We start from the raw sequence: 25,310 nt of genomic DNA on the forward strand, positions 1-25,310 counted from the left end.
AGCCCTGTGAACTTCGGCTTCACGTTCACGGCCTCAGGGCAAGTATTTGTTCTTGCTGAAACATTGTTGCCATGTTAATGTTCCCTGTTTGACCTTCAGCTGGATCCTAAAATGTATTAAACAAACAAACAGACATCCTTATTATGTAAAAACATGTGAAATACAACATTAATAACTGCAGTGTTTTAAGGTTTAAGGGGACGTGAAGAATTTAGTCAATAGAACTCACTTATTTCAATAGGAAGAGGCTGCTGTGTTCACAGTCCTATCTGTTCTCTGTTGTTTTTGTCATTGCTGATATGATCTGGCGAGAAAAGGGTAAAGCAAATGGTAATATTTGACATTGTGTTGCAGGCTTTGATTGATGCTTGTTCTCCAGCAGGGAGCAAAGTGTCAACCATCAAAGAAAAAGGCAGAAAATGCGGTGAATTGTTAGATAGGCAGAAGCTCTTTCTTCTCTCCCCCTTCACTGATAAAAGGGGTGTAAATGTTGCTACCACAATCTCTAGTTAAATAATAATGAATATTACGTTTTTTTACTTGCGGCAATTTGTCCTCCAGTTCTTTTGGACATGCAGGTCTCTTGCACTTCAAATGAGTTTTGTATGGAAATATATTCCAAAGTCAGGCAACCAGTAAGTTAGACAAATCACATGGATACCTTCAGAAGTTCCACAGTTTTTCATGTAAAATTCACTCTCTGTGACTAAATATAGCAACATGAAGACAGACGTTTGATGCATCGGATTTTATTCTAAAGTTTTGGATGGATGGATGGACATTTTGACACAATACTGGAGGTTCATGTGAAAGTCAAACTGTTTCTTCTGTCCCTGACCATTCACCTTAACCATGTCAACTGCTTTCTGGTACACCTGCTGCTTTTAGTATATTAAGGCCAAAGACTATTGTTTTAATACAGACTGGAATATTAGAGAACCTGTCCTTAAATCTAAAAGTATATTGTCAAGGCTAGAAAAATATTTCATTTTATATACCATTTTATGTTACATGGCAATATATTACAAATAATTGCATTCATAGCCAAACGAGTAACACGTAAACATACATAATTAAAATTAGTTTATGTAAACTACAAGCCAAATGCCTTTATTTGTTTTTATCTACATAGAGCATTATTATAGTTGAAATAACCTCATTTGTTTTTCTTTCATGATCATGTCAAAGGTGGCTTCACTATTTCAAATCATGTATTGTGACTAATATGTGCAGTTCCAACCAAAGATGTGTTGCCATTGGGTGAATAACTTACATTAGGAAAGTATACACATGAGGATCCTTGCACTAAGCTAACAGTCGCTATAAAGGGATGGGAACATCGGAAGCATCGTTAGCAGATCGGATAACATAATTTGTGTTAAGGGAGCTGTTTAGTGCCTGAGCTCGACTGGGACGTTTCTTTAATGGGGGGGCAAAGTCAACATTCAGCTGCTGCCAAGGTGAAAAAGTATGACATTAAACCATCCATGGTATGGTATGCAGAAAAATCCAAGATGTATATAATCATCCTTTTACCATTGTGGAGGTGGTGTGTATGTTTTGTATCGTAGCTATTTTTTGGATATATAATCGGTGTAAATGAAACAACCTCATTTGTCATAATCTGGCCTTTTATTAGACTCGTTGCTTCTTGCAGACGGAATATAGGCAGCTCCAATTAACATGCTTGCCAAATGCTGTTATCCTCATCTGTAATTCATTAAAAAATGAATACATGAGAACCGTAAATACTGAAAGCTGCCAACAGATATCTTGTCTCATATATACTCTTTAAAAAAAAATAAGCTATAATGTATCCCTTGATCCATGACTGGATTAACCTGTGTGGGACCCAAGGCAGAGATTGAGTGCTGCCCACCAACACCCTGATAATGGCAGTATCAGTTTACAGTAAATTTTTGTAATTTTAATTCAAATCCAACCCTGGATCTTGGTTACCTTCAAGAATAGTAATGTTACTAAATAAATATTCCCCGAAGTAAGGTATCATACAAGTCAATAATGTGAGTATAAGTACAGACATTTAGGCTTTATACAAGTTTTTTTATTAAATTTCAAACAATATTGGCCCTCAACATCCCATGCTGTATTAATTAGCATGATAGCTTGGTAGATATACTGTAGCTCTCCCTCCATGCACACTCCTGGACTTTCTAGCCCAGTGCCACAGGGACTAACTTGTCTTTGTGCAGAAACACAGAAACAAACACGCTCACAGTAATGGGTTAAATAAAAGAAAACCAACAACTGCATGCTGTTGATGATAGAGAGGCCAGTTAGTGTCTCTGGGGACACAGCGCTGCAGTCTGTTGCTGCTATGATTACAGCCTCTGCTTCAGAGACTGAGGAGCTGAGGGAGGACGGACACATGGCACCGCCCAACCAGCAGCCTCAGTTAATAAGGGACTCGAATTTATCGTGAAGAACTTTTACATGAGAAGAAAAGAGCAAATCTAAAGGTAGTGTTTGTTTTCTCTGGTGTTTGGGGAATGGTTGTGAGAGCTGGCTGCAGACTCACTGATCAACCAGAGACAAAGAAGAACTGAGAGCTTTTCATTCCAGGTCTGTGCTTTATACATTGTTGGGAAAGTTTTTAAAAAGGTTTGTTTATATTTCGTTCAGCATCAAATATACTGTAGCAGTAAAAAAATTAAAAAGACAAAAAAGAACAGGTCCAACTGGTTATTAACAAACTTACAGATGTGATTGATTTTGTATTAATTTGAACCAAAGCAACTGATGCAATTATGTGCACATTCAGTCTGACCTGGATGTCCGGGTACATTTATAAAGACAGAGAACCAATCATTCTCTATAGTGCCAAATAGTACCTGGTATTCATTGTGCACAAGGTAACAGGATTCATTCATATTCAAAACCCCCCACCCCCTTGTTTGCCTCGGAGACACAAGCAAATCCATGTTAGTGTTTAAGGTTAGCTGTAATGTTCAAGAACATCTGAAATGGCAAAGTCCAAGTGCAGATGTTTGGAATTTGTGTATGTTTTGGTCCAAAATGCATCTAGCTAAATGCACTTTGAAAATATGTTGATTTGATGCATGACTGAATATAACCCAGAAAAGCATTTGCACACATTTTCTTTTGTGTCTACCTCTTTCCTCCTCCGCATCCCACTGGAACAAACTGTTTGGGGCTTAAAGTCCTCTAAATCAACTTGCCTGGCCTCCAAAATACATCTCTGGAAATATTGTAACATACTTTTCATGCATTTCCAAATGCTTTATGAAAACCAGAAGCAATACAGTTCAAAAATATGTATATCAGTTTCACAATATTCCCTCGGATAGTGAGAGGCAGTTGCCGACTGGGACAATAGTTCATGCTGCAATTTGACTCTTTTCCAGGCCACCCCTTTCAAGCAAAGCACCCGACCTCCATTTGTTGATGCACACTGTAAGGGTTACCACACTAGTAAACAAGTAGGCGGCGCAGCAGCTCACTACCCTCTGCCAACTTTTCAGTGTCATCATCTTTGTGCCAGAAGAATCTCCTTCTCTGTTGCCACAACCAAAACTGTGAAAATATGATATTGCCAAGGGCTTTTACTTTGAAATTATACCTCAGATTGCCCTGTTATTGTCTTGGTGACAATCTGAGGTGGTGAACTGCCATGGTTAAGTTAAATTAGTCTGCGGAAACAGTTATTTTGAATTTAGAGTGAAAACAGTGAAATGATGCCATATTTAAGCAATGGGGAGTAAAAGGTATTAAGGCAGTGTGTACACTGATGGAAAAAAACAAAGAATTACAGACTTTCCAAAAACTAAAAGAAACATTTTCTCTTCATAATCGGGACTTATTTAGGTATATACAATTTAGAGATTATTATAATAAAGAATTGAAGATGGAAATTTCTCACGAAATAAACCCAGTTATAAAGAATATGATCAATGCATATAAACCAAATAGTAAAAGTGTAAAAGTAATCTCCATGTTTTATGACAGTATTATGGAATGTAAGGGCAACTCAACATTGTATCTAAAATTAAGGTGAGAAAAAGAATTAAATGTAGACATTTCATCAGATGTATGGTACGATATGTGTGAAACTCAACATACTTCCACAAGTTCACAACAACTGAGGGTTTTCAACTGTTAAAATTTGGTGCGGTTTTTTATTACACCTAAAATCAGCAGTAAAGCATCTTCAACACCCCAACCATGTTGGAGACAGTGTGGCTGCTTAGAAGCACACCACACGCATATTTTTTGGAGTTGTGAAAAACTGAAGTCATTTTGGAAAGATGTACATTTAATCTTTATTAATGTGCTTGGATATAAGATTCCTTTGTCATGCACTGTCTTGTACTTTGGTCACATTTCACTGGTTACTCTACAGAGGGACAGATACTTGGTAAAAGTACTCCTTACAGCAGCAAGGAAAACCATAACTAGAAGCTGGTATAAACCTGATTCACCTAAACAGCAACAATGGTTTGATGTCATTCAGGAAATAAGGACAATGGAACGACTGACTTGTGTGATACGTTTGAGGTTAGATTTGTATGCTAAGAGATGGCAGAAGTGGATACTTTACTTAGACGAACTATAAGGACACTGGCTCACAGTCTGTTTGCATTCAAGTGTAAGGCAGCTACTTGAGCTGCGCTTAATCTTTACATAGGTATGTATTTCATCTTTTTATCTACACCAAGTTTTCCCACAGGCTCCGTTTTTGTTTGTTTTTGTTGTAATTGTTTGTTCATTACTGTATGTTTGTTTTATCTGCACTGAATTAACATCTGCAAGTTGATCTTACTATGTGTAGTTGAGATGTGCTAAAAACTCAATAAAAACTAAAGTATAAAAAAAAAGAAAACAGTGAAATGATAATATGTTGAGGGCTTTTACTTTGAAATTGTATCCATAAGCCACTGTGTTACACTGTCCGTACAAACTCAATGTTCCAGTGCCCATTTCAAGTTAAAATCATTTCAGTGGAAACCCTGCAACACCTTTCAACAGGGCTTTATTATGAAACTTGCAACAGTGGGATGCGATTACTGCTCAGCAAAGCAAAGTGGATACATACAAACAGTGACTTAACGGGACAGTAATACTTGATGAGTCATCCAGACCAACAACGTTTTGAAAATATTGATTATATTATTGAATGTATTTAATTTAAACAGTGAAAAGGCACCGGGAGTTTATTCAGCCTTATTTTGACCCTGGGCCTGTAATTCTTCTTTCATAATTTCTTTTTTTCAGCCTTCATTTGTTTTTGTCAAACAAGCCCGAAGCAATTATTGGAGACCCAACTTTTAATTGAACTAAATCAATTTTAATTTGATGAAATTATACATTTTAATACTGATGGGTGGTTTGCACTGTCTCCTCACAGCAAGATGATTCCAATCTGCGTTTGGCCGAAGCTTATCCGTGTGGAGTTTGTATGGTCTCCCCATGTATGCATTGATTTTCCTTGTACTCCTTCTTGGGTTAAGACTCCAAAATGACTGTAGGTGTGTATCTAGGAGTGAATGGTTGTTTTTCTTTGTATGTTGGCCTTGTTGGGCTGCCATCCCGTCCAGGCTTCTCACCAAATGTCAGCTGCAGCTCCCTTAAAGTATAAGCGGTACAGACAGAAGTGCTGTACCGCTTTTTTTTGCAGAATGGAGAGGTGTATCAATGTTTAAAGTATTTATAATATATTATTTATAGTAGAATTCACCAATGGAGCCATGAACCCAAAATGCATCACTGTCGATAGCATTGAATGATCCCATCATCCCTGTGATTTCTGGTCCCTTCATGTGAGAGAAATGTGAACAGCTTCTGATTCGAGTGCGCTGCGCTCCCCATGAAACACAAAGACGTCACAGTGGAAAGCAGGCTCATATCAGAGCATATACAGCCCAGCTTACATCCAACATATTGTCACATGTCATTTGGCTCTTGATATTTCACGCCGGAGGCTGAGACGCAGCCATAAGCTGCTTTTGTTCTCAGATGGGTCAGCTGAAATGCCACCCGTATGAAATGATGGGGCCGGAGAGAATGCTCCCCTCTGCTGTGAGGAGATATCACTGAGGCGCCGTGGCGGACACATCCACTGAAGCAAAAGCCCACCTGCCCGCTTCATAATCACAAGCACAAGGCCTTATTTATTTACAGGTGTAATCGGTTGTCAGGAATGAATGGGCTGGCACACATGGATGGGCCTAAATGGTTCGGAACAGCCTGGATGACGTTGAGATTAACCCTGCGAGCTGACACGTCTCTATCACTCTGTGTCATCTGAAATGAGGGGAGAGCTCAGCGTTCGCCTTGTATCTATCATGCAGCGCTGGTGACAATAATCAATCTGACACGCCATCTGCCTCAGCTTCATAACCATCTGCATTTGCAATCACTCCCGGCCATGCTCATTTTCTTTTTCTTTTCTTTTTCTTTTCTTTTTCTTTCTTTTCCCCATTCCCCCCTCCCCCCCCCCCCCGCTCTACTTCTACACCCCCTCTCCACCCTCCTCTCCACCCTCTGTCATCTCGTCATCTCTGCAGACTTCCCCTCCCTGCTATCTCTCAATATTGTGTTTCTAATATCAACTGTGGCACTAATTAATGGAATTGTACAGAGAGAATGGAAAGCAGATGGCTTCATTACACAAACAAATACAATCGCATCCAAAACAGTGGCACATTCTGCAATGATCCCTCCATAATAAGGCAGCCTGCTATACGTGGTATACCATTATAGATACTACTAATAAGGCAGGAAAACACCACTTGTTTATCAGCGGATGTATTTTCAGCCTATTAATTTGATAGAAAACTATCCCCCTCTCAGTGTGCTAAGGGTATTATCACTCAGAAAAAGGGCAGATGTTTTTCACATCTGGTGCCTAATTACAGTATTGTTGTCACACTTCATTTTCACCACAAGTTTCCTATTGTGTGTAAAACCTAGAATAAAATATGACTTGGAATGTGTTCGGTTATGCACAGAAAAGAAAGATGCTCTAAACTTGCGATTTAGGGCGATCTACCTATTTTCTTTGGGCTTCAGTTGCTTCAGTCAAGAATGCGGGGATTTCATCTCACTCTTTGAGAAATTTAAAGGGGACATATTATGAAAATTCCACTTTTGTAGTGCTTCTACACATTAATTTGGGTATCTGGCATGTCTACCGTCCCAAAAACTCTGGAAAAAAATAAGTCCCGCGATTTGTTGTTGATCCTCTATGTCAGAAACGATACGCTAGAGTGTGTCGAATGGGATTACGACCGAAATAAACGTCATAGTCACACCATGCCCAGGTAGGGAGTCCGGCTACATGGCCTTGGACGAGCTCGCGAGCTAATGCTAGCCGGGCTCCACCGACCCGGTTAGCTCGCGAGCTAAAGCTAGCCGGGCTCCACTGGCCCTAGAGGCTCCCCCCGGCTAGGGGAGCCCCTAGCTCACGAGCTAATCGGGCCGTTGGAGACCGGCTAGCGTTAGCTCGCTGCTGCTACTGTCAGACATTTAAGTGGCCGCATAAACAAGGGACCCCTGGGACACCTCTAAACGTTGACTCAACACTGTGGAAGGATGCTGCTGCTGTGCCAGCTCAGGCTCCCACTGCTCCCACTGCTGGGATGCGCTGGGGAGCTGGGGCTCTCGCAGCCAGGCTCACCGGGGGTGAGGGGGGCGGGGCACTGAAAACAGGTCAATCTGAGGAGGGCTGTTTTAGACAGGGTAAAAAGGTGCTGTTTAAATTATCCTTGTGGTATTTTGACCAAAATATGTTACAGACATTTCATTAAGACCCCAAGGACCCATATCAACTGTGGTAAAATGGGCATAATATGTCCCCTTTAAGTTGATAAACTATGCCACAAACAGCCCCTCAGGAAGAGAGTAAGCAAAGAGCTCCTTCGCCCGTGACTGCAACAGCGGCTTGCGTGATTCAGTTGGAAGACTTATTCACTCGGGCTGGCAGACGTGTGCCCAAAAGCCTCTCCATAATAGGGGTGTCCTCTGATCTAACCTGAGATTCGGTGATGGAAAGTCCCCTCCTCCCTGTATCTTGCTTATTGGTGACACTGGCCAACACATCCTGTTTGGTATAATTATTATTATTGAGAGGGCAGTGGTGAGAAATTGTTGGATACAACGGCAAAACAGATTTTTCTAATGTAATGTAATGTAAAAAAAAGGTCTAACTGGTCCACAAAGATGATGAGACTGTGTGGCAGACACAGACAACGATGTGCAACTTTTAATTTTGCACCTTTATAAAGCAGTGATACTTGAAAGAATCATATAAAAAAAAAGGGTTAGGGTTAGGGTTAGGGTTTAGGAGAATTGCTAGGAGCCAGCAATTCTGGGTTGCTCAATTCCCATAATGCACCATAATCGCATCATTTGTCAGACCACACAGTTTGGTAAATGCCCAAGATTTTCAACCTCTACATCCCCAGTTTGTGATGCGGCCTGTGTGATACAGATTTGTAGTCTAGCGAACAGAGCAATTGCTGAACTGAGCACTGGACAATATCCAAATTCTGGTCGATTTGAAAATATCCAAGGGTGGAGAGGCTGCTTGAAATAATGGCCTCAGTTTTCATGGCTATGGATTTGTTGCCAAATGCTAAAATAGGATGATAATTCACAATAAAATGCATATTCTGCAGCTTTTAGTGTATTTTGAATAGTACGAAAAAAGGAATGACCAAAAATGATATTATTCAATAACTTGAGCAGTTTTTAATGTTTATAATCTTGAAGGCATGAACAATAGGAAATGTGTCTGCATTTATGTCTATTAGTGATACAATTTCCATTACTCCACATTAGATAGATTAATGCAAACCACATAAACAGACTTGGTCCATCTCCATTTTAAGCAGGCTAGGCCAATTAATTCTATTTCCGTAATTGTTTGGCTAAGCCTCTGGAACGCGACAGCCACGTTGACTAATTGTGACCCACCTCGACTTTAAATGTGCATAATGAAGAAGACGGGGCCTTAAATGGGCACGACTCACATGTCTATGTTCAGTTTGAACTGGAATATATTTTCCTCTCGAATGTCTGCATGTCTGAACCCATACGTGCACGGTTAGAAGAATGGGGACGGTGATACATATCAGGGCCGTCCACTTGACAGTAAAACAGCCCTTCAAGAAGATGCTACATCATCAGTAGTCGTCGATGTCATTGTAATAACATTGTGGAAATCTTAAATAAACCAATGCTATTGCTTGCAGGTCCTAAAGAGACAAACCTATATTATCCTAATAACATCTATGCTAATGTAGGTGAATCAATGAAGTTTGAAATTGAAAAGCTCGGATGCTCGGTATTATTTCACGTATGAATCAAAAGCACACAGGCTGCTAGCAGGGGTCTATATGGAACCCAGGCAGGATGCTTTTTATTCGTGGAGCGGTTAAGTTCAGTAACATTGATGCGATATGCAGGTGCAATCAAGTGCACCGTGTGTCTTCAAATAGGGGGGGTATTATGTGAAAATACGCGATTATCATGTTAGAGCCACAGTTGCTGCTACACAATCCAAAACCATTATAATAGATAATACGTTGAAACCATAATTAAACTCAGATATTATAATTATTTTCATAATAATAATGCTTAAATCATTAACTTGTGGGTCTCTCTCCCAGCTTACCGGTGATTCGCAAGCCTTTCTGGAAAATTCTCCTAGCCCTCGTCTGAATGTGGGTCTGAACAATTTCCCTTTTGAGGGCTGTACAGCCCAAAAGCTTGGCCCTTCCCCTCCATCCCAACAAGGATCTGGACACAGCAACCCTTCACGTAAATGCACAAAACTGAGGGGAAGGGCTGAGAGTTAGGGAGAAGGGGTGAAATGGGATTGGGCTTTAGAACTGATCATTATAAAAACCTGCTTAAATCATATTTATGTTCCTAGATAGGCGTGTTGTTGCTTCTTCTGCAACAAAGATGTTAAAACACTTGTATTATAATCTGCGGGAATAATTTATTTTCTGTGTGGGTGTGTGTGTGTGCTTGCCTCTGCCCCTCTTCACACACAAACCGATAATCACACCGGATATTCACTTTCTAGCTCTCTATTGTAAAGGGTTCGATATAGTTATTTATTGATGATGTCCTGTTCTATGTCTTGGTGTTCAGATGCGAAGTAATGTACCAGTGAAAGTGGCGACAGTAAATGATTTGGGGCTATAGCCCCGGACACCCAAGCCAGTTTCCTGATACAAATAATAAATAAATAAAAGTTTCCTGATCTTTGCAACATCAGCATCATCAAGGGGTCAGATTTGGGTCAGCTGTATGTAGCTGCCCATGTTTCGTTTGACCTTTTTTCACTCCCGCCTGTAACTCAACATGTGTCCTCTCTTCGTTCTTATAAGATGGGCTCGATATCTACAAACTGATGTTGCCTAGAGACCAAGTTAGGCCATAGAAATTAAAGTATTTTGCTGGGAAGTCCTGCTGTATTTACTACCACATTTTACATATGAGTTCTGCTCTTTCAGTCCAAATTTCACTCTCACAAAACATTCGTTCTGACGATTCTAATAATGTTTTTCCCCAAAAAAATTTACCAGGAGCACATCCTAGATTTTGTGTTACTGACGAAGATTGTATATGACTGTGCAATAAATTGAACTCTCCTCCATGATTAAAAATTTGGTCTACATTTGAGTATAAATAGTCTCCCACTCCAGTGACACTCAATACATTTTATCAAGCTATTCTCCCTCTCTGTCGAAAATGCAGTAATGAAAAAAGGATATTTATGTTTTGGAATTGTAAAGCTATTTGCTCTTTATGGGAAAAGTTTCATGCAATTCAAAAGATGTGATGCTGTAAATTTGAGCTGAATCATGTCTTCATGTAATAGTTTGATACTGAAAAAGTGACATTTTGTTGATGTAACTCAAATTTTAACATATGGTTAGAACCAATAATTTAAATTTTCCCACAAAAAAAATGTATGCATATGAACAAATAAACAAAATATTTATAAGAAAAAGTCAAAGCCTGGAAATGTGTTTAAATAAGGAACTCTAGAAAACCTTGCATATTTATCACCCAGAGTGCAACTCAATTACCAACAGTTCAGTATGTCACATTAAATTATGAATGTAGCGCAGCCACAGCAAATGACAACAGACGTCTGCTAAGTTTCAGTCTCAAGCCTCCGAACAAACCAGTGATGAACCAAGTGACATCACATCAGGCCAAGAGTAGTTCTATCCAACAGCTTGAACCAAGGCGATATTCAAAACCGCTGTTCTTCTGTCATTATCTGTTAACACTTTTTGAGAAAGACTATAGGTGGAGAGCTCTTAACGTGGCATGAGTTCCTAAAGTTACCCGTGTGAAGTTGTGTGAAGTTTAAACTAGTGTGTTTCATTACAATGACAAAAGAATGTCTTCCCCATTACGTCAGTGTGGCTTAGAGATACGCTTTTAATAGTGTTTCGACAGCAATAGAGCTCTATGAAGCAACGGAAAAAGATAAATCAATCTGATGGGAGAGCAAAGTTGAAATCAAGGTAATCCAATGTACAATAAACATTATACAATAAACATTAGCTATAGGGAAATGATGAAGAGGCAAGATTAAAATGAAACTAAAATGAGACTGCTCAGCTAAAACAAACTACTTTAAAGGTACTTGAGGATTTTGATGGCCCCGTTCCAGTGGCAAGCTGTGGAGGCAAAGACCACAGACACTAAAGCTTGCCCCTCATATTTCAACGCTCTCGTCCTGGGAATGGCTAAAAGGCCAGTGTCAGGACCTGAGTGATCTAGAGGAAGTCTACATTAAAAACATGGCAGACAAGTGTTCAGGGGCAAGTCCATTGAATGATTAGAAATTCATTCTAACGCTTAAAGGCAACAGGAAAGGTGAGAAGTGCTCTCTTTCCCATCTTGGTTAGTACACATGCTGCTGTGAATGAATTATCTGTAGCTTATTTATAGCTTGCTTGGATAGACCAGGAACAAGAGTCCTACAGTTATTAAGTCTGCTAGTTATAAAACATGCACATGTCTCCCAGTATCTGCCTGATAGGGACATGTTTACACTCAAGCAACATTTCTAAGGTGATAAAAAAGTAAGTCAGTGAGTTACTGACGTGACAAAGTTCAGTAAAGCATTCCAAGATGTTTTGCAGTTCCACATTGGGACTAATTTCATTGGGTGATGGCTTATGAAATTGTGGCAGCTTAGGGAGTGGTACCAGAATGGAGCCTTGAGGGACACCATTTGTTATGCAAGAGATAGTTAACAAGTGGTCACCATGGGGGACATTATAATCTCTGCTGGACAGATACATCCGAAACCATTTTAAACCCGAGTCAGATACTAGCACAATATATGTATTCTATTAATGAGAATAAAATAAGAAATCAACAGCAGCAAAATTATTCATAGCTGTCTTAGGCAATGCTGCACCTCTGGACAGCTTCAAAAAACTTTGTTTATGTCCTGTTTTGTGTGCGAATTACTTTCTATTCTCTTTTTCCCCGACCGACTTGTGTCTTTGGCTCTCTTGAAAGACGCTATATAAATTCAAGCTATTAACATTAGGCAGAGGACTGTCTTAAAACAAGGTCTCATGTAAATTCTATCTGACATTGTTTAGGTCCAAGTGGTTGAATACAGTAAACCCATTTTGATACAGAGGTGATGAAAGCGTTCTGGGATCATAATGATATTTAGAAATCAGCTTGACACACATTACTTAGTTCGTATGATTCATTGTCGGATTTGGTCAGAACATGGGATTTATTGACAGAGTTATTAGACTCTAACCAGACATACCCCCAATATATTGGAAAGAAACTGAATTCACAAAATGTTTAATTAGGTTAACTGTTCAATTTTAGGACATATTGTGTATAACAGTCTAAGCATGTATGTCCGATATTTAGTGACTGTACTCATGAAACTTTTGACATTATGCACATGTACTGAATGCATGTAGTGCCACTGTTTCAGTGTTTGTGCCGATGTCATAATTAGACACCAGCATGGTCTCTTTCCACATTGAAGATTCTTTGGCCCGTATAAGCCCCCACTTATTCACACATAATTGCATTCATTTGTCTAATGACCAGTCGTCACTTCGGAATTCAGGCCAGAAAACAAATGAACCTGTTTGTGTGTGTGTGTGTGTGTGTGTTTGTAAGGGGTGATCCATTAGAAGCAGGTACTCATACATTCATTAAATTCTATACTCCTTATCAGTACAAGGTGGTGTGATGTTAATGGGATACTCCTGCATAATTCATGCTGTATATACTGCCCTATGTAGGCCTGTGTGTACATCCATAAATGGGTTAAGCACAAGATAGGAAAACAACATCAGTCAGCCATTGCTGCCTGTCTCAGTGCAGCCCGATGGAAACAACCTCGCCACTCTGCCTCCACATTCCATCACTCTTTCACCCTTGATCGCAAAAAAACTGCATTTTATGCCTCATTGGGCTTTAGCAATCAGTATTAGTAATAGGTTTTAATCTGAGAATGTAATGACTTTGCAGATGGGTGTCACAGTGCAATGCTGCTTCTCCCTGACCACTTGTCTTCCTGACTGGTCTGTGAAGCCTGGCAGAGGAGGACTCTTCACTTTCTGAAACACTGCAAGAAGGTGAATCAGTGTTATCTGATATAATGACTTTTTTTGTAAATAATTTAATATACATAATTAATACATTTATTGTATTAAGTCTCAATACTTCTTAGCTTCTTGTGTTGATATGACTTCTTCATGAAATCTATTATCATGTGATATGATGGTGAATCATTTTCTAATCAGCAGAGGCTGTAGCTTGTCTCTATGATTTGTGGAAATATCTTGTTGATTGAGTTTTTCTTGACCTTCGGATATAATTTGGTGAAACCCTCCCAAGTGATATTCCCACCAGGTTTAGTAAGGGCTTTACTTACACTGTTTATATGCCCAAGAACTGCCTTTTTGCTGGCTACTTAAATGAATGCCAACAATGTACCATACTATTTTCAGGTATTTGAATGTACTAGAGTTCAACACAGGTGTAAAAATGTAGTTTGTGGGAGCCAATATGTGTAATATCTGTAAATGGAGGCCGTGGGGGTAATATTCAAACATGGTATTTACTAATTATAATGTGAATATTATGTACATTTTTTTTTTAATTTATAGCAAAACAAGTTGTACTTTTCCGCTGTTATTGTATAATCATACACATTTCCAGGAGAACTTTTTGTTTCAGTCAGTCAGCAATAGAGGAAGTTAACAATGAGTTCTCAACTTTCCAGCCTAGTGCTGGCGATGTGTTGTTGAGTGTGCACACTGGGGGCTCCATGGTAATTTTAGCTCCGAACAAAGAGGACTCCCCTGATAAATTGCCATTGTTGTGAAAGCCATGAGGACACAGGACTTAAGAATTAACCCTCTTCACTAAGCAGTGAGAGAACGTGTGATGCAGCTGCTCTGTGGAGTGAGCTGTCTGCTGGGATGCCTTGGCTGAACGTCAGCTGAAGTATTTGATATGGGCAGTGCATCTTCTGTCAGATTCCATAGGGGAATTCTTCTCAGAGTCAAGCCCATAGACCACTTGAAGCCTTAGTAGATGACTGCGCATTTGCCCCCAGGCCATGTCTGACCTTTACTTTTTGCGCTCTTTGCCGTAAGGACCTCAAATCACCTTGACAGACTAACAAGGTCCAACATCCTGTGCAGCACAGATGTGTAGATGCACGGATACAAACACAGCTCCTGGCACGGTTCACTTGGTTGAAATGACTCTTTCAGTAAAACTTCTCAGGGCAAAATCATAACAAAAGAACAACTGTTCGTACTTAAACTCCATTGATCTTGTCAATTTGACACTACTATCTACACTATCCTAAATACACTGTACATACACAACCAGGTGGCAATCTACAAACCAGTGATGTAATTTCCAAGTAAAAAATGTATACCAGGGTTTGATATTACCAAAGATTCCAAAATCTATTTTACAATACTGGTGAAAATGCATTTTGGATCTATGCTGGTATTATTATTTTCTGATTTAATTGTGACATCATCAACTTATCTTATGGCATCATGTGATGGGAAAGAATTTTCTGGTCAAAAATGTCTCTCTAACTCTATTATTTGGGAGATACCCAAATTAATTATATTTTATGACCATGTTAGATTTACCTTGACCTTTCACTGATCAGCTCCGATAGATAATCATCTGTTGATACTGCAAGTTTAGTGAAAATCTCTCCATGAGGCCATGAGTTATTTTGCACACATGCAAAAAAAATAACGCTCATCCCCACAGAGCACAAACATAAATAGAGATAACTATTATGCATGATAACTTATATACAAATGAAAATGCATATAGACTGCTATTTCATAGGAGGAAATTCACTGGCTCCCTTGAATAAAACAGATTGTTCTTGTTTTTCTTTTCTTCGGGGAGACAGGTTTGCATGCAGAATTTTCTGGAACACTAAGCGGCTCTGATGAAGTGTTTTGTTCCATTTGTCTGATTTTGGACAATGCGATTAAACAAAACATACAGTTGAGACTCCTCCATTAGAACAGAGTTAAAAAATGTCTTCCTCTCTGTGGTAAGGAGGCTGGCTCGGTGGGCTAAAACAAAGCAGGAATAATGGAAATGCCTTAAAACACATTTAGGAGAGAGATTTGCTTGATAGTGTAAGAACAATTTACTGTATCACCTCTAACTATGCAGCAAACAAACAAACCTGAATGAAGTGCTTGATTTACTAATGATAGCAGAGTCAGTAGGAGGTTGTTTGGGTGAATGGCAGGGATATGATAAAGCAAAGGAATGCCAAACCAAATATCTGGGTTTCTCATAAACACACTGAAGTTCATTTCGCCTATCAAGAAAACTTGCGCTGCCTTTTTTGGCTTGTAACGAGAAACCAATATGTTGGTTAACTGTGCTTACTCTTGGAACAAATGAGTTTGATCAAACACAAGGCTGTTGCTCTGTTGCGAATATGATGGGTGACTACCAGCAAACCAAAGGGAAGGTCACACAACATGCATAGCACTTACACAAATGACAGATGATTGCCTGAAAGAAATTGATAAAAAGACTACTGTGGGAGCAGGGCCATTACACTTCAGTTATGTATGATGTTATTCATCATAGATTGATCCTGATATCCAGTAGAACACAGAGGAAGCATTCTGGGACTCCACAAGGATGCTCTCTTGGCCCTATTAATATGTTCCATCTTATCAAATAAAAATTCCACCTACTTAAGCAAACAATGACCTTGTATATAGATATTCAACAATGCACAACCAATAACATGCTAGCAGGCTGTTGTCTACTTCTCAAGGGTTACTGGCAATGTTTTAAAATATCAAAGACTAAAAGCCTAGTCCTCGTTTCAACCTTTTCTTTCAATGTATGTGGAACCAAAGCCTCTTGGTGCCATAGAGATTTGCTTTTTGTAAAGATAGGAGAGGAATATACATGTCAACACCATGCTTGACACACTTGCTCTAAGACAGTGAGGAGCAGGCTCAGGACAGCAGCTCTAATTGCTAATGTTATGCTGACTAAGGTTGAATGTCAAATTCTGAAATTGAAGAAGTAGCTGACAGCATCACTCATTTGTTATATGTAACTATAACGTGACCGATCTCTAATTGTCTTGATTTAGGTAATTTGTCTATCTTAAAAAGTCCCATCTACTTCTAACTAAAGGCCAAAGGAACTGCTTTGGCAAATTTGGTGCAATTTGGATACACACTATGTTTATTGTTGATCATGACAAAGGTGCACAGTGGTAAATATGTTATAATTATCGAATAAATTTTCAGTTCAGCGTTTTGAGTACAACTGTGAGTTGAGCTTCACCGAACTTTAAATGAACAGGTGAGCAGCTCTTGGTGCAACAGCAGGGGATTGGCCTCAGGGCTCTGCGGACTGAGTCCGACATGTCCTCACCAAGTTCACAGCCGGTGTTTACTTACCGTGACTCAATTACTGCAGGTCACTGCTGCAGAGCTGCCAACTTTTCAAAAAACCTTGGAGTGAGATTTTGTCGGGGGTGACCAACATTTTGCCGCGCACACAGCCACACACGTTGGTGGCTCAAATATCAGGGAATTGTTGGAATTTGGCGTTGTATCCATGTTGTTCGCTGCATTCTGGTGGCCTTTGGGGCCCGAAGTCGTTGATAGGAGCGGCCGACTGGAGATGGACAACATTGGTTACATTCTGTGACGCAAAGACATAGCTGAAGGTCCACCCCCAGGAAATGTTGGTTTAAGTAGATGTTGTTTCCTGCATTCTAGTGGATTTTTGGGTGGTATGCTAAAGATGTGCAATACCTGAACTTCTTCTTCTTCTGATTCATGTTCCTCTGATCATGACTTGTAGGGCCTTCTAGCCTTGAGCTGAACATTCAACCAGAAAACTATTGTTGTGCCTCAATGACCACAATATAGCCTAATTAATAGACCTTTGTTTAAGATTTGACCAAGGTAGGTTGATTGACATTTTGATTACAATGGTTTTCAACTAATTCTGAACTGAAACCTAACCTATATTTTAAATAATTGTATTCTTAAGAGCAGTTAATGATTTATGTTCGCCTCCCACCACACTTTCCATCAGACAAAAAAGTGCAACAAATAAAGTGCTTAAACAGTAGCCTTTTTAAGCAACACAATGGACCCTCTTCCCCAAAATAAAATTTGTCTGGAGCCGCAAAACATATTTGATAACAAAGCTAATAAAGTTTTATATAAAGTTATACTATACTAAACTATGGTTTGTTGCATTTATGAAATTATCGAACAACAATAAAGAAAACTGTTGACATTTGATTGATATTTTTACCTGTTACAACAAAGGAAAAACCAAACGCTTATGAAGAGAAGAAAATACACAGGCAAGTGTCGGCCTACTTTGAAATAAATTAAACACAGACCTTTGTAGGGTTATTTGAGTCCTCCCCGTATTTGTGGAAAATGTATGAAATAAGAAGTACCCTATTTTTAAATAAATAAAAACATATAGCTGCAGCCTAATAGCTTAAAAATATATATTTTAGTTGGCGAAATATTTAAACGAAAAGTGAGAGCAGGTCAGGCTGGAGGCGGACACAGAAACTGCAGCTCGGTAGAAACCAACTGCAGCTTCTGCTCTGATCAAGACGCTGAGCTCTGATCAGCTGAGACCAGAGAAACTCTGTGTTTTCACTGTTTCCACTGAGCAGCCGGTGAGTCAGTGACCAGCTCCTTCACGTGAAGGAGCTCTGGTCTTGTGTCTCTGAGCGAGTGCGCGGGGCGGGGGGCGGAGCCTCGGGACCGGTGCGCTATCTGGGGCACACACACACACACACACTCGCCCGCTCCTGGTACTTCATGACGGCCTGATACGATGATGTTTTAAAAAATTATCGTGACTTAGTCAACCACCAACATTTTCGTCTCGTCTCGTCAACAAGTTAAAATAGATTTAGTCATGCGCTTCCCTTCAAAGATCCAGTTTTTTTTTGGCGTGAGAAATTGGATGTGTGGCGTGAGTGCGTGTGAAAACATGCAAAAGCGTGTGTCACACGGCGGTAGCGTGAGAGTTGGCAGCTCTGCTGCTGTCGTACATTGAGCCCCCATTTCAGACTGCTAAAGCAGACTACAAAATACACTTTAAAAAAAAAAGGTGATCCAATGCCAGTATAACGATGTGTTTTATCATGTTCTAAATTATACCTTTCTGAATTATTTCATGTGGCAGTATCGTTCAGAATAGTTTTATCATTTGCGTCATGTTTTGATGTGACCCCAGGAAGAGAAGCTGATGTTTTGCATCAGCTAATGTGGATCCTGATAAACTCATACATCATTCACAGTTGATGATGAATGCAGGTGGTGGAGAAGTGTCATCCGAGGTGAAGGAGGAGGAGGATGGCAGGGAGTGTGTGCCAGCAGCGTGTCTCCTGCGCTGTGTGCCTGCTACCCCTGAAAGCACAGTCGTGTTCAGCTAATCTGTATATAAACCTATCTGGAAAAAATATAAATTTGTTTTGAATATTCAGTGTCACATACAGCTGGCCAGAATGTTTATCACACTTTGAATGCATGATTAACCATTTGATGTGAAGTGAAATTAAACCTGTGTGAAGAATTATAATACGTCTATGGGGCAAATTTGTCCAGTTTTCAAAATGTTGATATTGTGTCTCAAAAGAGAGTGTCAACAGATACAATTTTAATAACACTTTGTCGATTTTTTTTTTGTTCTCTAATAATTATATCCTGATTAAGTGCTGAAATCAAGTTAAAATGAGAAACTGCCACTTCAAGTTTTCAAGAATTCTAAAATGGATGTACAACTTACAAACAAAATTGAAAGAAGAAAGAGCTTGGAAATTCTTCTTAATTTTAAACAAAGACAGACAGGATCTCTGTGCACAGACACACTTGCCTGCTTTCTTTCTCCTCTTGAGACAGCTAATGGACGGCTTTACAGAGAGACTGCGGTGTCATTTCCTCCTCTCCAGTCTGTATTCATCACTAACAACTCTCTCCTGCCAGACAGCATTTATGGTCAGTGTTTAAATGATGCAGTTCCCGCGTTGAGCATACTGATGCAACACCAGCCGCTGTTTTTCACTGAAGCACCTTCGGGAAAGTGAGGAGCCAAAGCAATGCTGGTGAGTGCAAACCATTTACACTTCATGACATTGAGGGCTTTATTTTGACAAAATTGTTTTTTTGTTTTTTTTCTTGGTACATGGTTTGGGAACATAGTGACCCTTTATCTTTTAAAAAAAATTATACTTTGGAAGAGACTATTGATATCACTATTTGGAAAAACAAAGTCAAAGACAAGTAAAAATAACAAATTTTGCTTTTAATTAGACAAATTTCCAGTTGACATGTAGAAATGTGCTACAAAGCAGAACACATGGTGTGATAAAAGGCCGGAAATAACAAGGATACGACAAGGACAGTCCATCCACAAAGAAACGCATACATAAATCCTTCTGCGATTTGAGATAAATGAGGTAAAGATATGAAGAAGTATGAAGTACAATGATGTAAAGGTTTTGTGGTTTCAAATATCAAACAGCATCCAACTGTGGTTTTACAACTCCGCTCTCAGTACTCCCTCTGGAGCTTTACAAGAACAGTTTGATGAAGATGGCTGACTGCTTTGAGTGAAGCATGGCCCGGCAAATCACGGGTAATGGATTGTAGCCTACTAATATCGATTGGTAAAACTCACAAGTAAAAATAAATGGTCAGTCAGAGCCAAGACGGACTAAACTGATGTCAAATTCTGGCTGTATGCTCTGGCTGGATTTGGTGTGGAGCTAAACACTGGAGCTTTGGACCATGGTTCCACTGCAAACCTATTGATCATCTGGCAGTGCATGGTCCCAGTATACAGGAACCCACTGCTTCCAGATTACTATACAGAATCCTAGACCATCAAAGACATCAGTATGGGTGATCATGAATATGGTGAGTAGATCACCAAAAGATGGAGAAGGAGCAATTTGGGTTTCTGTCGCTGCTAGACAGAAAGGGATTGAGTGGGAGTGCAGATAAGAGAGCGGAAGCAATGATAAGGTGAGTACATGGGCAGAATGTCTAGTGGAGGTAATGCGACGCCTGTGTATATGAAGAAATTACAGGGGAAATATGCTTTGACTGTGCAGCAGCTACGCAGAGACAAAGCTGTGAAGGGGCTTATCTTTCCTTTAAAGCTCTGACTCCAGACAGTGGATATCATCCATTAAGTGTGAGTAAGCAAGTTTTCACTCCACTCATGCAGCTTTAACAGTTGTCGGGGTTTCAGTCCAAATGTAACTCACAAAGCAACAGGATGGATAAAATGGGGAACCTAAAACGGCAAGTTAGAAAGCAGCATGATATTTAAAGCATTCAAAGCTAAAACGATAGAGATACTATTAAAATAGAGCAGATTCTAAGAAAAACACTCAACCAAATCCTGGACAAGCAGCCTGGGCAGTCTGCACCAGAGGCACAGCTCAGAGCTTCGACATCACAATGTTAAGGAAGTGTGGCTCATTTTAAGGCTTTGTTATCAAATCAGACACCAAAATCTACCTTGCTACAAAAAGGGACCTTTAATCAGTCCCCCATCATCACACACTGAATGCAAAATATACCGATGGGTTGACCGTCCTCTGGCCGTTTGTGAGTTTGACCTTCAGAAATGGAGCAGCCGGCTGCTATGGGATCATCATGAATGAGCACGTGAGTTTTAGAGTATGGTTTATGCCTTAAGTCAATAATGAATAGATTGGTGTTGTACTTTTTTGTTTCCTCGTTTTCATGTTTTTGTCCCAGACAGTTATATTCAGTATTTCCCTTCCTTTTTATCTTGTATACTCACATTCTGTCTCGTTTAAGGTCACAGTTACTCTTCGATTACCAGCTTCGCCCTCATGTGTTCCACCTGTGTCCCATTATGTCCCCTAGAGTATTTAGTCTCAGTGTTTCTTCTGTCTGTTGCCAGTTTGTGTTGCTCCCCTCTGACTAGTGCAGGCCACCAGCCTTCCACCCCTTTGTCTTTGTGAATGACCTGCTTCTTTGTGTTATTGGACCTGTTTCTGCGTAGTGTCTTGGATACCGCTGCTTGTGTGACTGACTCCCCATGTACCGAACCTTTGGGTTAATTAAAACCTTTTTTGATCTGTTCCCTGCGTCTCGAGTCGTGCATTTGAGTCCTTGGTGCCACGCTGATAGTTGTCTGTGTAAGTAAAGATGGTAGCAGAGCAGAGGTTTGATGTGAGAAGATTTGTCTTTCGCTAGGAATGACAAGGAGGAATCAACTGTGCTTTCTACATGTAACACCATTATACTATACCGGTGCAGTTTTCCAGTCCTCCCTATGATTCCTGTTTTGTCATGGTCTATACTGCTTGCACCACTCATTAAAGAGCAGGGACCCAGTTCCAGACACTGGCTTAGAGGAGTGGATTACTGGCTGTTTGGCTCCTTGTCTTTAATTGAATTAGTGGATTAAATCATCTTGATTGTGTTTAATTGAGGTCTAATCCAGGCTACAACAGCAGCAGACCATTTAAAGAGGTAGCTGGGAATAGATGTTGGTAGCTAATTCCGCTGAATGGTGAAGTCACTCGGTTTAGGACTTTGACTTTTTGCCAGTTTAGCTCTGGACTTGAGACTTGCATTACAAGAAAAAATATGATGTTGTCCCACATCTGAGTTGTATTACAATTGTTGTTGCTTTTTGTTCAACCCCAGCAGAATCCCTCCGGTTTTGATTATCTGCTTATTATTGTCTTTTAGTCATTAGCTTTTAAGGTTCACTCTGTAACATTTCGGTGAAAGTGATCTATTTGCAGTAATTGAATATCAAATATTCCTACTGTTGTTTTCACTAGTGAGTTTCATCAAAATGTTACTATTGCTTGTTTTCTTCCCCTGAAATGGGCCCTTTATGTTTAAATATTGTATATTTACATCGGGAGAGGGTCCTCTCTATGGAGTCTGCTATGTTTTTTACAGGAATTCAAAGTGGACAAACTAAACACCTTTTCAGTTTTATGACAACTGAAGGCTGCTTATTCTTTGTTTGGTTTATTTGTCCATTTCTATATGATATGTGAATATACATACAACTGCTTATAGAACTTGATTAACTCCTGATTGATTTATGAGTAAATGTAAAATGAAGTCCACGTTTTTAAACTATGTCTTCTTATTTATGCTACACTTAAATTGTATCTTTTATTTAGTCTCTATGTAGAGTAAATATACTGATTTAATAATGTGTCTATACAGCATTGTGGACTTCTAGTGGTTATACTGCAGCATTTTAAAGCCAATTCACCTTTGACTTATACACTTCAAAAATTTAGCATAGGACTCAGCCAGCATGTGCATGCAGCATGTTTTTCAGTGAGTAGTGTAGTATGTCTTTGGGCCTGTTTATGGTCGGACAGAAGTGCATTGTGAGTCTTATCAGGACAACCCAGAGACAACAGATTGTCCATGTAAATAAGTTCTAAAACCCTCCATGTTGCTCTTAGCAGTTACATTGGAGTGGAGAGGAGATGTGTCATGCTGCCGTGGCAGCTGTGGAAGAAGTGATGGGCTTTCACAGCCACAGCAGGAAGGCACTGTCAACGGGACATTTGTACCAGCTTTGCATGTAAAGCAAAATGTCTGAGTTTATTCCTTGCACAGTTTGCACTGATAAGGTTGTACTGTTGAAGATGATTTGTGTGTTCAGTATGTATGTGTTTTGCAGGATGTCAGCTCTGCCATAAGCTGTGGCTAAAAGGTACACACTTATGTACCATAGTCTTCTGTGTCATCAGTAAGTGAGTGCATTACAGTTGTGCTAAATGTGGATACATTAAACTTGCCTTCCAAATGAATGAATACCACTTAAAGTAAAGTCAATGTATTATTTGTCAAATTTTTCTATGACAGAATTAAATGACCGCTAACAAATGAACCTCTGGTCTACCCGAGCGGAACATATTTATCATTTAGGATCCTCATTTCACATATTCTCAATATTCAAGGTAGATTCATTGAGGAGGAGTGTTTTTGCCTTTAAATTTAAATAGGAGATGACAAGCCTTGCCAGGTGTTAGGTAGGCCGGGTAGACCTGACAGGACCGCAGGTGCAGGCTGTGCGAGGATGCCCCTGAGACAATCCAGCTTATTTATATATATATATACCACTAGTGTGTTAGATGCACGCAGGTACGGCTTAGTCTAGAGTATGGGCTGGAAGTTACAGTGTCAAAATGGAAAACACCTAATCCCAAAGGTCCTTGAGAAGGACCAAGCTAAAATCAAGACCAATAAACTGGAGATGGCTGAACAATTGGATATCATGGTGGTCAACACACAGCAGACGAAGGCAGTTGTGCTCCATCAAGAAGAAGGAACATGAAAGTTAAAAAAATACTAAGGGCTGAACGACAGATGTGGATGTGTGCTAGAGAGGATGTGGAAAGTGGAGGGAGCAGTGGTTGCCAGTGGTTATTGGAGCCGTATCTCTCAAAGTGGAAGAGTGAATGGATAATTGAAGGCCGGCCTCCCTGGCACATGCCCATGGGCCCATGGAAACAAAAAGCCTCTAATCCTAAAATAGTTTTGGAGAGTGCCCAGACAAAGCGAAAATGTCTTGATCATATTTTCTACTCTTGTCCCTTTAATCATGGCCCTTGATATCAAATACCTGACCGTACACAGTGCAACCAGGGAATTGTTTTTTTTGTTCTAGTGTTTCCTACAAATACATTTTCATGCAGTTGGTAAACACTACTATAAGCCCATTAATAAAATAGGTGGATTATGTTTGACAGCTAAGTAGCACCACAGGATCCTTTGATGGTATCTTGTAATATTGATGTTACTGTTCTGTAGTATTTTGTGTGTTATATTTACAAAATGTGCATACGACTGCAATGGTAGAATGCTTTGGGAAAGATCTGGCATGTGTTCATCATGAATATTGACCCACAGCAGCAGATAAAAAATGACTGTAAATTATACAGCAGGTAGGGGTTCATGCCCTAATCCGGGGGCTTTCTTTGACACATCAACATGGCTGGAAGTGTGGAGACAACTTACAGACGGTCCGATCTTGACATGTTTCAGACATGTTTTACAGTTTATCAGCTCGCACACATCTGCAATTCACTGCACAGTGGTCAACTATAACTCCACAAATTATGCACTTGGTTGTGACCTTTGCCAACATCCTTTTAAACAGGCTGATCACATTCAACATGAACACTGATGAAGGGCTACAGCTGTTGTTGTTAAATACAGATGAGCTGTTATAAAATAGATACTACAGTAACAACCCTAGTGTTTTTTATTTGGATCTTTATTTTTTATTTATTTTTAACAGTTTTACACCATTTAATTCTTCTCTGATCATAGTAGTTGTCGGCAAAATTATTTGTAGATGCCCAGGTATCCTAATTTGGACTAAACTATCATGTGCCAAGACAACAACCTCCTCTAAGGTTGTCTAAGTCGTGCCCTGACTATGGTGTCTCTGCCTGATCCAGAACATGTGTGGAATAGATCCTTGACCCTCTTGTACCTGCAGTCACCATTACAACCATCTCCTGTTTAGATTTCGCTGCTGCACTGGCTGCAAACAACTGGATTCAAACCACAGCCAGACAGGGCTTTTCCTCACAGTTGACAAGGTGGCAAGGCCCCCTATATGGCCGGAGTCATCTCAGCTGCTCCAACTAAATGCCATTTTAGATGGGCCCCTCCCATTGGTCATTAAACAGTCTTTGTCTGAACAGTCTTTGT

The 25,310-nt window shown here is 39.8% G+C and overlaps 1 long non-coding RNA gene across 3 annotated transcripts in view; it reads left to right on the top strand.

The window, feature by feature from the left end:
* The window catches only part of LOC128425464 (uncharacterized), a 154,339-nt gene that overhangs the window by 122,857 nt on the left and 6,172 nt on the right, over nt 1–25,310 (top strand). Inside the window, exon 5 of one of the 3 annotated variants that reach the window (XR_008333139.1) lies at nt 13,528–13,542. The exons of 1 other annotated variant lie outside the window; for it this stretch is intronic. This is a non-coding gene — a long non-coding RNA (uncharacterized LOC128425464). Of the gene's footprint in view, nt 1–13,527; nt 13,547–25,310 lie in introns of those variants that run through there. One more of the 3 variants, XR_008333146.1, reaches the window with a different exon arrangement.

The sequence above is a fragment of the Pleuronectes platessa genome, chromosome 20 (assembly GCF_947347685.1).
Source record: "Pleuronectes platessa chromosome 20, fPlePla1.1, whole genome shotgun sequence".
In the NCBI taxonomy this organism is placed as follows: domain Eukaryota; kingdom Metazoa; phylum Chordata; class Actinopteri; order Pleuronectiformes; family Pleuronectidae; genus Pleuronectes; species Pleuronectes platessa.